The sequence below is a fragment of the Manduca sexta genome, chromosome 18 (genome assembly GCF_014839805.1).
Source record: "Manduca sexta isolate Smith_Timp_Sample1 chromosome 18, JHU_Msex_v1.0, whole genome shotgun sequence".
Classification (NCBI taxonomy): Eukaryota; Metazoa; Arthropoda; class Insecta; order Lepidoptera; family Sphingidae; genus Manduca; species Manduca sexta.
In genome coordinates this window covers 6321025-6334525 of record NC_051132.1, presented here as the reverse complement: position 1 = coordinate 6334525, position 13501 = coordinate 6321025, and the positions used below count along the sequence as shown (strand labels likewise).

At 32.0% G+C, this 13501-nt stretch overlaps 1 long non-coding RNA gene across 2 annotated transcripts; it reads right to left on the bottom strand.

Moving 5' to 3' along the window:
* Positions 1–1917: 1917 nt before the first annotated feature.
* On the bottom strand, positions 1918–6001 carry LOC115453888. 2 transcript variants are annotated; one of them, XR_005112590.1, is made up of 4 exons: positions 5912–6001; positions 4391–4492; positions 2939–3906; positions 1918–2801 (listed from the first exon to the last, which is right to left on the bottom strand). It is a non-coding gene; the product is annotated as an uncharacterized LOC115453888 (long non-coding RNA). The 2 variants fall into 2 exon arrangements; XR_005112591.1 differs by lacking the exon at positions 4391–4492.
* Positions 6002–13501: the final 7500 nt, after the last annotated feature.

Sequence of the window (13501 nt, the reverse complement as noted above, 5' to 3'; positions counted from 1 at the left end):
ACACTAACAATAATTAAACCAGACGCCATAAAGTCACAAATAAATAATTTATAGTAAAAAAAATCTCTGAAATCATGACTGAATCCGTCCCTGTTTTGATCGTTGCAGTTATATTAGAGTAAGTGCCTTCTTTTAAACGACCAGGACATTTTTTTTTATGTTTATAAAATGATTTCTAAGTGAGAGGTAAAATGTAAGGTTTAAAATTATAACTATTTATTTTAAAAAAAAGTTTAATAATTATTATTAGATACTCACCGTATTCAATTAATGATAACTAATATATTTTACGAAATTCAGTCATAGCACTACAGACACTGTAACTACTTCACTTAGAGTATATTTATTATTTAGTAATGCACGAGACGAAACAACTTCACTAACTGATAACATTTCCAAAAAGGACAAACTTTTATATCACAAATAAACTTCATTAGTATATGTAATTAGTTAATTACTGCCATCGGAAAACAACTCGAATTGAAAATAACGTTTATTTTGCTAATATGTTTGTTTTTATCGTCATTAGTGAAATAATCCGCATTGTAAAACTCATGCACATTTAGATGTGAGATTAGTCTCTAAGCGATAATAATTAAGACAATATTTTGACATTGGGGACATGTTTTTGAATTTAAAAATAATTATCTTATGTTTTAGGTTTTTTAACTATTAGTATTTCTGCTAAATTCAGTATAATATAAAAAAATATTACGAATATCTGAGTACACTATCAAAATAAATATTTAGAAAGCTTCCTCATTCGGAAACGCATAATAATATACAATATAAATACGATTAAATATTATAGTTATCGGACTGCCGAGATGAACGGACTGCCGAGACGAATGTTCGCAGGTTCAAATCCTAAGAGATTTGAACCTGATTATGATTATTATTATCCTATGATTTTATAAAATCATGTGTGTATTCTTTGGAAATTATCGTTTGCTTCAACGGTGAAGGAAAACAACGTGAGGAAACCTGTATACCTGAGAAGTCCTCTATAGGAATTTTGAGGGTGTGTGAAGTTTACCAATCCTCACTAGGTCAGCGCGGTTGACTAAGGCCTAATCCCTCTCAGTAGTAGAAGAGGCCCGTGCCCAGCAGTGGGAAAGTATATTATAGTTATAGCTATACTTACCGCTAGCAAGGTAGGTACATGTGCAACAGTTGCGCATCTGCCTAAATTTCGTGAAATAGAGTCGTGACCGTTTGTTTTAGTAAGCTGTGAGCTTCATATTAATTCTGTATTTTGGGATTATTTCTAATGCATAATAAAAAGCCGTCTTAATCTAATGATTGCATCCATCCTTGTTTCGTATGCTGCGGCTAAATTTTACGAGTGCATCAGAAATTATATTTCTAATACTCAAGTATAGTTAACTCAATCATATATTTAATAGCCATGTTATAATATTTGCCTGCAGCTCCGCCCGCGTATATAGTTTTTCAGATATAACTACCCGACCCGGGATTCGAACCCAAGACCTCAGAGCGGCAGTCACCTGCTACATACAATTAACTTTTCTAAGATCATAGCCTTTTTAGAACTGCTGCAATTGAATTCAACGTAACATTTTACAGCTATGATATTATAAAAAGAAAAACACAGATCTTTATATTGCGAATGTAAATTCGGTATTCTCTCTTTAGACTATAGATATAGTTTTATATAATTTAGGAACATGAAAACTATTGTATAGTACTTTATTGCTTGAATCTGGCCATATCTCATAATGATAAGAGTGGATAGTATATAATAAAGGATGAAGGAAGGAAAAAATACACACAAATATCCATAATAATAATATAGTCCATAATAAAGGAATAAAAACACACAGAAATCAGTTTATAGTTTTTTTTTAATTTAGATAGACCTTTGGGAGTATAGGGAAAAATATAACAGGACGCGGCATTAGTGGCATTAAATAAAATTTAATTAATGGTAGCATAAAATACATTATAAAATACCCAAATACAATTTATTTACAGCTACTTGCGAACGGATACACTTAACTATGTACTTTATTTAGTTTATTAATTACTTATATTAACGTATTACAGAAGCTACATGGTTACATAATTTTGAAGTATTTGAACATATTAAAAAAATATTCTAATGATACTTATAGGTCCATATGAATCTTAGGGAAAATATTATAATGATATAGATTATAAACAAAGAACCAAAAAAAAGTTATAGTATACGTGAGTACTATGGATTGAATCGAAATAAACTTAGTAAAAAACTTCTTTATTGAATACACAATTATGTTATAAAAGTATATGTTTTAACAATATTTATACTCGTATATTATATTAGTAATTAAAAGTTTAAAATATATCGTGTGCGATATCTAATTTGTACATGTATATAAAACATATACATGCATTATGCATGTATACATACACACAATAAAACGCAATACAAAAAAAAACAATTTTACTTAGTTGAAACTAAACATTTATAATATGTATATTTTGTACAAGGTTTTAATAATGCTACGAAATATCAATAACTTTAATGTAACAAAACTATAACCTGTTGTATACACAATCTTTCCAATCTCCACTCTATATGTTTGAAATCTTTGACCTAAAATCATTTTATAATAAATTATTGTTTGGTCACTGTTGTCAGTCTTCTTATCCATCGCAGAATATAGTCAAGCGAGTTCATTTTGCGAACGTCAAAACGAGCAAATATCTGATCACTGCCCGTTAGTGACGGTCACAAACCAACTTCGCTTAACAGATTTTGTCTTCACGGTATATCTTCCCGTAGTCTCAGGAATAAGCTGAAAACAGAATATTAAACTTAGTATTGTAAATGCAATTTTATAATTTATGATTTGCATCCTACAAAATGGGTTTTTAATACTTAGCAATTTTCAACTCTACCTATGATTATATTTTAATGAAACATTGAAAGTACCTATACTGTATAGCATAACTTTTAGACGCACAATGTATTAAGTACACACATCGCACTTTTATCCCCGAAGGAGTAGGCAGAAGAGTAACCAGAGCATTCAATTTTCGTCAAGTGTGTTCCGTCCCATGTAATAAGGGACAAGCTTGCCGCCACGTCGGGTACATATTCCAGACTCCGGGCTGAAAGTGAGAAGAAAAACCCAAATATCACTTTGTCCGATCCAGGATATGAACCCGGTTCCTTAGAGTTGTAGTCATACCGCGCAGCAACATAACCACGCCATAGAGGCAGTCAGCATCAAACAGAGGTTTCGAAACATATTATCATAATAAGAAATTTGGCCTTCCGAATTTCTTTGCTGCTTCGAAGGTTGTTTTTAAATTGGAATATGAAAAGAAAAATCTTTTCCGAAAAAAATATCACGAAGAATGTTGTTTCTACTAATATTAATGTTTATAAATATTTTGTAAAATTAATACAGCAACTAAAAAGTCTTTCGAGAATAAACAAAATTTTGTTGTTAATACTTTATGCGGAATTATATTGGTAATTTGCTAATGATTTTGTTATTGTTTGTTGATGATGCACGATAAGATTTTCAATACATTTATGGTTCAAGACAATTAAACGACCGAATAATATTATCATTTAGGTACATTTAAAATATTGGGGAATATATCTTCTAAAGCATTTTGATTTAAATCCTTAACTTTACTTAAATGACTATTGCTGCCTATTAAGGTATTACATAATTTGGTTAAATTAGCTCTAAATATTAATACATAACCAGTTGAGGACTAGGTATAAATTGTTTCCAGCACAATGCTTATAGTGATCTCCGAATTTTAAGCATTATGGCAATAACATAAATTCTTCAAATGTTTCTTCTAACTTGGGAATATTGTTAACTCCATCTTCAGTCTATCTTTTATTTCTTGATCAAGTTTCTTGAAACCAATTCACGACTTCTGGAATTTATAAAAACAAATTATTATTAACTGTTCTGATATAACCTTAAAATTTGTACGGTAGCAAAATTTTATTACATCGAAGTACATTTGAAAGACAACGAATAGTGTAAGCTGAAGTGTCGACCGCGTGTCGGAAGGTAAGTGTACGTATTGAATAAACTAGGTCTCTCACATTAAACAGTATAAAACCGCAAGAAACAGAACTACTCTACAGGGCAAGTAATTACTCAAACTTGCACGCTAATAAGTAGTAGAGTTCTATATGTTACTTTAAATTAAACTGTTATATTGATTTTAAACGTTCCATTTCATAATATTATGAAGTTAAGTAAATTTCATTCGTTGCTTGCCTAAAATATACACAGAAGTAAGCAACGATTTCACTAAAATATTCGGCGAAATGAGTCAAGCGGCTAAGTTTGTTTGATCAAGTGTATCTTTATTTACTGTTGTGTGGATAACCTCGTCTGAAGGCGCTTACCTACGGACTACATGATCCTATGCATGTATTGTTAAAGAATGCGGTAGATACACAGCAATTGTTCTTATTTAAAGAAGACCACGTTCCAGTGCATCGAAATGACTGGAAAAAACAAAGCTTGGTTTAACCTCGTTTATTACATAATACTGATAAATATTAATTCTAAAGTTATTGAAACACAATATCCCTTATATTTATTTCCAATTGCGGTATTTCTAACATCAAAATATGCACAAAATATGCACGTTTTTATAGCACAGATCCTGTAAAAACATGCATAGGTACCTATTATAACTCAAAAGTGGTATTAGGGAATTCGTTAGCCTCGATTTAACTATTCATTAGTCTAAATATTAACTAAACTTTACCAGCTTCTAATTCAATTATTAAAAAAGTATTCTTCCACGTGCCAATACCTTATTTTTAATCACGTTGGCCTAACACAGTTTTTCTAACATATTTGTATACATAAAGGATTTAAATTTTATCGTTTATTATTACCAGCCTGACATTAACCGCCGAGAGGAATTAGTCATAAGCATATCGTATTACATAAACCGACACAATTTAAAAAAATCCCTGGTTCTAAGTTAAAAAAATCCTGGGATTTCCCAATCCGCAACATTTCTCAACATCCCTCCCTGCATCGGTATTCCCCGAGTGCTATGACTTGACCTTCTTTAAACGAGGCTTGAAAAGAGTGCTCACTCCCAGGTAGGCAACGGCTTGCTGTGCCTCTGGCATTGCAAAGTCCATGGGCAGCGGATGCTGCTTCTCATCAGGCGGACCGCTTGCTCGTTTGTCTATTTTGCACAATAAATAAAAATATCTACTGGTGCAGCTGGTAGGGGCAAAATAAAAGCTCGCCGAATTCAAGGGAAGGAGTGCACCACGCGAAGCCACTGTAAGCGCAAGACTTGTTCTAGTGGGTAAAGTCGTTTCTAGCGTGGGTGCAAACCACCCTTTCCCCCCTAATTGCGCCAATGCTTACTGTGCCAATAGACCAAGGATACTCTGGGTTGTGGTACTTAATATCAAAATTTCTACCTAAAGAGTATTAAATAATAACAGTATAAAATAATTAGAAAAAGGCTTAAATGTCTCTATTAGTAGGTGACGAGCCTGTTTACTAGATTCCACTTCGTTTCTATTTGTAATACCCTAAAATAATTTCTTTTGAGTTGGTATTAGACACGTGGTTCATGGTTTATAAGGGTTAGTTTTTTGTTGACAAAGTTGCCAGTTTGAAAATTACGCTCTTTTATTTCCCCTACTTTTCGTGTAGCTAATCTTGAGCAATATAAATACTATTTTCCATTAAATTTACTACAAAAATTATCATTGATTTATAAAAATGCTTATAAGTAACAATATCCAGTTATATATATTTGTTTACACGCTTTGCGATCCTTGGTTGACTTTGCTAAACTCTAACATAGATGTACAAAAAGCACTATGTCTTCATTATAATTATAAACACTTCTGTACCAAAGTAAAATCATGGATTAAACTAATTCTCACCTGATTAATGACTCGATTCTGTAGAAGCACTAACAGACCAATGTGATCTGCATCAGAAGGTGATCGTAGTTGAACTGAGTTGGATATCGGCTGCGGTTCGACAATGTAGGTCTTGTGAACGATGCCATACAGCCTTCGGATTGCAGGGCTGCATTTACTGGGGGACAGTGGCGGCCTTAGGTTGCCCGCTTCGCCCCCCCTAAAGCTGCCCCTGCTGGGGGACATTTAGGGAAAATTATTATTTAAACGCTTGACAAATCTAGAAGTAATGTTACTAACTCCGGATTACTGAAATGCAAAATTTGGGTAAGATTAAAACTTGTAGCCGCGTGGAGACAATGAAAGTGTAAAGCTACAGGTTAGAGCATGAAACAGCAGCTATTGAAATAACTTGACATCCAAATACTATTTTAAGGTATTGGTTTTTAACAACAAGTAGTTTATATTCCAGTAATTAATTAAAATACCTTTTTATTTTCTCTTTTAGCCGACTATCTTAATACCTTTATACTTTTCTTGTAACTCTATCGAATTTTCCGGGCTTCATTTAAAGGGCCGAAAACGTAATTGCTGGAATCGAAATTAAGGTGACTTCTGTGTCAGTATGAAGCCGTACTAACTTGATTGTCGAGTGGTACAATAAGTAATACTAAATGATTTGAGATGCAGTACATCCCTGTGCTCATGTGGTTTTGTGTGTGTTCAAGTGTCTCATATATTTGTTCTAATTCCTGCGTAAGTGTAACTCGCACCAGATCGTTTAATTTTTCTCTATATTATCCGTATCATTGCTTCGGTCACTTCCAGCAAAACTCTATGGGGTAAAGATTTTAACTGAAATGCTCCTGTAAATAGACCGTCATAAGAATAACTGTGCAAGCAAAAGGCTATTCCAATGGCTTTAAATAACCCAGTACCGAATAGGGTATCGGTGATGAGAGGTGGGATTTAATCTCTTCGTAGGTGTTCAGTTAAGTTTTAATTAACATTTTCATTAAATCAACCAGAGCTATTTCTACTGGATATTGCTTTGTTGCATCTAGAAAATTCTATTATCGAAAATAACCAGCAGTAAGCTGTAGGGGTGTCAGTAAACATGTTCCGTTGTAATAACGACCGTCCATGGCCATTAAATACCCACAATTTTAGAAATATTTTAGAAGCTTTGAGCCTTATCTGACTTCCAAACACAATCATTCAATCTATTTAGAGAGTGGCACCCGAATTTTTATTACACTAAATAGTGGTATTACAGACATTAAAAATATCCTGGAATTGTCTTGTGAGCACTGAATCTATACTATTGAAGAATTTGTTTGTTTGAACGCACTAATCTCAACACTGAACTGAACTTCTAAACTGATTTTTATTTTTTTTTACTAATAATTACTCCTGTGTGTTATACTCTACTTTTTATCCCGGGAAAATATTCATCGCAGAAAAACCTTTTTCACACGGGCGGAGTCGCAAGCAACAGTTAGTTCATTATACATGCATAGAATTCAGATACTGGTAAAATATTGCGTTTCCCAAAAGGTTTGGCTAAGTTGAAAGCTAACCGCTTTAGCGGTGTTAGATTTTGTGGACCATGACACCTAATAAGTTTCGTTTCTGTTTTGGACGAACATTGCCCCAAATAAACACACTGATTTTTTTTATTTATAAGAGATACCATTATATATAGATACAGATACCACATACAGTACATTTTTTACTACAAAAGTAAGTATAAGAGCGTATGTTTTCTTTTGTAGGTATTTACAACTGACAACTAACCTTCTGCACGTTATGTTAATGATATCGTTTTTTAGCATATACAAAATCGTTGCAGGTTGGGTTATATTTTATGGCTCACTCTTTTTTCTGCAAAAGTAAGATGTCTTTATACATTAACTATCTTTAACAATACATGCAACCCATATTTTTCTTCGGCGTAAAGGTAGACTATAATATACGATAAGACTTAGATACCATTAAGTACTCACATCTCAGTACCACTAGCTATGTATGTCCTGTAGATCGTCTTCAATATATTCAATCTCACGTCTTTTATCCCTGAACGGGTGGGCAGAGGCACAACTCAGGAGGACTTTATGCCATGTGGGTTCCGTCCCATGATGTGATAGGGGGCGAGCCTATTGCAATATCGGTCAAAACATTCTTGACTTCGGGCTGATACAGAGTAAAAAACCCCAAAGGCCCAGGGATCGAACCTGAGACTTAAGCACTAAAGTCGTATCGTAATACAACTGCGCCACCGAGGCAGTCAATTAAATATTATGTACTAATTTTAAATCCATCGTGAGGTTATCAAAGTGGTGTAATAAAACTACACAGTTAATGCTTACTTCTAATGACCCAAATTTCACTCAAAATGTTCCCTGTAATCGATTACATTCATATACATAACTATAACGTTATTACAATTGTATAAATAAAATTTACAGTTTATTTAGGACAACCTCGTATCCGTCGCATCGTCAAGGCCCTCAGATGTTTTCTGAGACAATTTGGTGAAAACCTATTGAAAAGTTTTTTAAGCATGACGATTCGCCTAACCATTACAATACATAGATTAGGTGTCATAATAATGTCATATAGTTTTAAGTACTGACTAGAACATTACAATATTACGACCCTGTTACAATTTATTATATCCAGCAAATATTATAATCTTTGCTAAATCTGAAAAATCATTAAAATTAAACTATTTTTCGGATTTTATCGCGGTTTTAATTCGAAGACTGCAGCCTTCATGTTCACGGGGAGACTGACAAATCATATAATTTTTGGTGAACAATCTGGGGATATAACCTAGTATTTAAACAACTATGAAATATGTTCCTACTGTAGCAATAAGGTAGGGTTAAATTTAAAACTTTTCAAAATGATACAGACATAATATAAAGCTGTTACATCTAACATAACTTATTGAAAATGGATTCCATCGTGCAGCTCCAAAGCCTACAATTAATTACTAAACCATCCTTCGATTGAAGTACAAAGAAATCTCTACATAAGGAGACGGGTCACAAGGCGGCATCGCGGAGGAAGAACTTTCAGGAGGATGCCATGTTGCTTCCCTGATCAAGAACATACTTTCATTGTACAATATACATGGACAGGATCTGTCCATAATGCCCTACGGACGTCGGCAAGGTTTTGGTTTTGTAAATAAAAGAAATACACCTATTTCTATATAATCCCACTTTATATCCTAATATATATACTTATACATAATGACTTAATTGCTACCCATTCTAAAAAAAATTGTATTAACTTTTAAAACTTATATTCTCCTTTGAATATACACACTTATTAGGTACCTGATATTATAGTTTCTATTTACGTAGGCCTTGCAGGTTTGAAGTGGCACATGCTTCTAGTCTTACGCGGTTTTATTGTGACCACAATTATTGTATGCGAATCGTGTACAATTTGTTGCTATTGCGTTTATTGCATGGATTTTATTGTTAATAAATAATATTCTTTATTTATATATCATGAAAAGGTTAGCTTAAAAAATATGATATCAGGGCCTTGCTGTAGAAAATTCTGAACTATTTATTTATCCTGAGCGATTTTTACTAACACTTTTACTTAGGTTTAGTAAACCTATATTTACTTTATAAGTAGTTAAGTATTCTCTTTCCTTTTATTCACTCAAAGGTGTAATTTATTACGCTCAAGTATTAAAACAATGCTATATTTACCTACTTAGCCAATTTTGGCTAGGCACAAAATAGGACCTTATGAAATTGTTGCATATACTTAGTTTTAAATTAAATCTTAGGCAGCAGCAGGTATTTTGATCCTATAGATATATTATTATATAGCAGGTACCGACCTACTCTTCACTGAATTGCTGGCCTGATTATAAACAAAATGTTCGAATGAATGTTGCTATAGTTAGATAATAGATACCTACTTATTTTTTAATGATGTTATTCATTTGCCTAGGCATACCTATGTATACATTAGTGATTAGGCAGGCGTCTTTTTAATATAATAAAAAATACTTGCTGAATAGTAAGTACCAACAGTAAGTAGCTTATTTGTTTTGTAATATTTGATACAGGTTACGGTAAGTTGAATTCATTTTTATAACTATATTGGTGCAGACATAAAACTCCATTATACGTGTGTTATTTTAACTCCATCTATACGCTTAAAGTAAAACTGTTTTGTATCTGTTAATATTGTGCTACTATGGCTAGATGGCTGGTGACGAAAGAGTTTACGAGTTAGGAAGGGACTGTTTTTGTTGAAAATTATAAAATGATCGTATTTTAATTTAAATGATGGTAGGTACATATTTTCTAAAATAAATTAACACTCAAATATTAAATATGGTTATTATATTATTTTGAACCAATTTTTAACGAATACTTCAAAGTCAATTGACATTTAATAAAATTAGCATTGACATTTCTTTGTCAGGGCTACCAGACTCTGTAACAAAATATAAAAACTGTATAACTGATGAAATACAACTATAGTTTATTATACAATAATTTGGAAAATGAAAACATAACACCGGTGATCAATAATTAATATTAAATCATTATTAATAATTATGAATGTATTTAGAATACACACAAAAACTCTTTGTTGATTAAGCCCTCAAAGATTCGACTCTGAAAAATAAAAAAGATCAGCGTTTGTTTTGAACAATATACAAATATTATTTGAACAATTTTTAAGGCGTATACTTCCAATCTGAACTACATTTTAGCGAAGCAATGATGAGATTTCTCGTTGAATATTTTCTTGAAGATATTATTGTTTTCAAAAACTTTGTGTATATTCTAAAATAGAGTAAATCCCACAAGAAAGAGTCGAAAAACGAGATAAATTTGATGATCTAAACAACCTCATCTACTACTAATTACAAAGAGGGCTTTGTAATTTAAAGTACAGCGTATCAAACTCATATATTTCCTTAATCTCTGCGAGGCCCTACTCGTTACCCTGACACATTAGACATTAGTATAATATAATAATGTAGGCCATAGCTGAAGCCAGTAGACAATTCCCTACTATGTTCTTCAAACTAACAATACGAGAATGCTTCCAAGAATTATAATTTCATAAGTGAAAGTAACAATTGAATTATTACTACGTATTCTTATTATTTTTATTTACCGCAAGATATACCGTGTAGGTACTAATTTTAGACACATAAGTAAATTCATTGTAGATATCCGCTGGCAGCACTATCCTCAGGCCGTCATTGTCACTGTAATTTATATGCGCTGCAGCTCTGTGGTCACTGGTCACTGGTCAGTGTTCTGTCAAGCAAGACTCAAGTGACAAGACTTGTCAGTCGCAATTTTACTCGTTTATATGTAAAACTTATTTGGGTATTGATGTGTACTTCTAATGAGTGTAAATACGTAAAACTAATTTGAAAAATGTACATATATCAATTACCATTTGAGATAAACAGAGAGCTGTGCAGAATATTAGACCACTCTGACTATTGGGAAGAGCTGGCAGGCAATCATATGAAATATTCACCGCTGGATGTAATCGTATGTATTCTTTCATTACTGATGTTTCGGTCTTGGGATTTTCCCAATCACGAGTTTCACACAAACAACGTTTTTGGTATTTCCCAGGTCGAAACGTTGTCTTTAACATAAATTGTGTATATTTAATCTACCTTTATGAGGTAAGGTCCTAGCAAGAATCGATTATACCTACATATAAATTGTAAATAAATATTACTCCGTGACCTAAGTTCATTGACTGCAAATAGACATCTGATCTATGCCATGAATTGTGTGCCAAGAAAATATGTTTCGAAATATCTTTAAAATAACATAAATAACATAAATAATTCATTATATTTCTTTGTAGATAATAATATCCTTTACTGCCTGTTGTAAAGACTGTTATGCAGGATAGATGTGTGTACATGATGTAACAACATACATTTGAATATGTAGGTATGTTAATGTATGTTATTTATGGTCCTGGCCTCATGTTAGTCATACCTTAGATTAAAATAAAAATTTACTTATTCTTCCCTATTTAGATTGAGCTTTTAAACTTGTTTTATATTTGTAACAATCTTAGAAATTGTATCTTTGTATATTTTGTATAAAATCTCAATATTTATCCCATATAATGGGATAAGACACACTAAATGAATCTTTTTGCATAAAACTTCTTTACTAATGCATTATTGTATACTCTGTGACCATGTCAGGGCATCTTTTTTTAGTTTATCACATTTTTTAATCTTATTTTCCTCATAGTATGTTTAAATTTGATAGATTTTATTTTACATTGAATTGACTATGTTTTATTGTAATTGTTATTCGCATTTCATTTGCACTAAGCCCACTCCTATGGGGTGAACATCCATACACATTCCATTTACCAGAACGGATTTTGGCTTAAGTTTTCTAATCAGCTGCTTGGATGATAAATCATTCCTGAGGAAACCAATCTTACAAAATTATGTTGAAATTACACAACAAAATAGGTTGTCCAATTTGCGAATTGAATGTGGACCACTAAGCACCAGTACATATAGACTAACACTAGACCAGGTGAATATTTTAGATGTAATATAAAACTCTATTACCTCATAGAATGAACAGAATTCATGACTTTAGTTATAAATTATACAATATAAAAGAAACAACATCGAACCTGTATAATTTAATTTATATTCTGAAGATTTTCCTGTTAGTTAGTCATGATGATTCCAGTGATATTTTGACATTATCATTTCATGTGAAATAAATGTAAATCTGCAAGAACACATAAGGACAGGTAATTTACACATGGTGTATGCAAATATTCCAAATAGAAAAATTTCACATCTTCAGTATTCCAATGGTATATCTACTTGTTTATTAGTATAAAAAAAATATTGACAATACATTAAAATATAGCAGAAATAGCTAATGACAAACAATTCATTGAACTATTACAATTAAATTTTATATTTCCTGCAAGTTATGAATCCACATTTAAGTGGAATTCTTAACATAGTATGGTTTATCATAACATATTAGAATTTATACGCAGTATATGTATGTATTTAAACTAGACAAACTATATGAAAGGCAAAATTGTTTCAGGTTACATTAAGGAAACTTTCTTGCTGGGACCACAATAAAGCCTTGAGTCATGGCTTTGTCAAAGAATTTATTTATTGGTTTCACTTTGTTCCTTAATAATACATTTTGATAAAAGAACCCTCGATTTTGACAATATTTTTAATATTAACTAAGTATTTATAAAGTCAAAAAGCCCAAATCCCATAGAGGTAATACAATGATAACTTAATGGCCGAACAACATAATACTTACCCTGCCATTCTAATGATTTCTTTTATCTTAAATCTACATGTCTAGTGATTTAAAAAAATAATATATATTTTTTTTATATTTTGTTTTCACTTTTATTTTATGTTATTATTATTTTTTTAATTAGGAATTAAAAACAAACCTACCGTAAAAATGACTTATCACCAACTGAAATGTTACTGACGCTGGGGTCAACTGAACCACAAGGTTGAAGAATTGTTCTTGTTGTTGTACCACATGGAGCATGTGCCTTGCTCTACCCTGT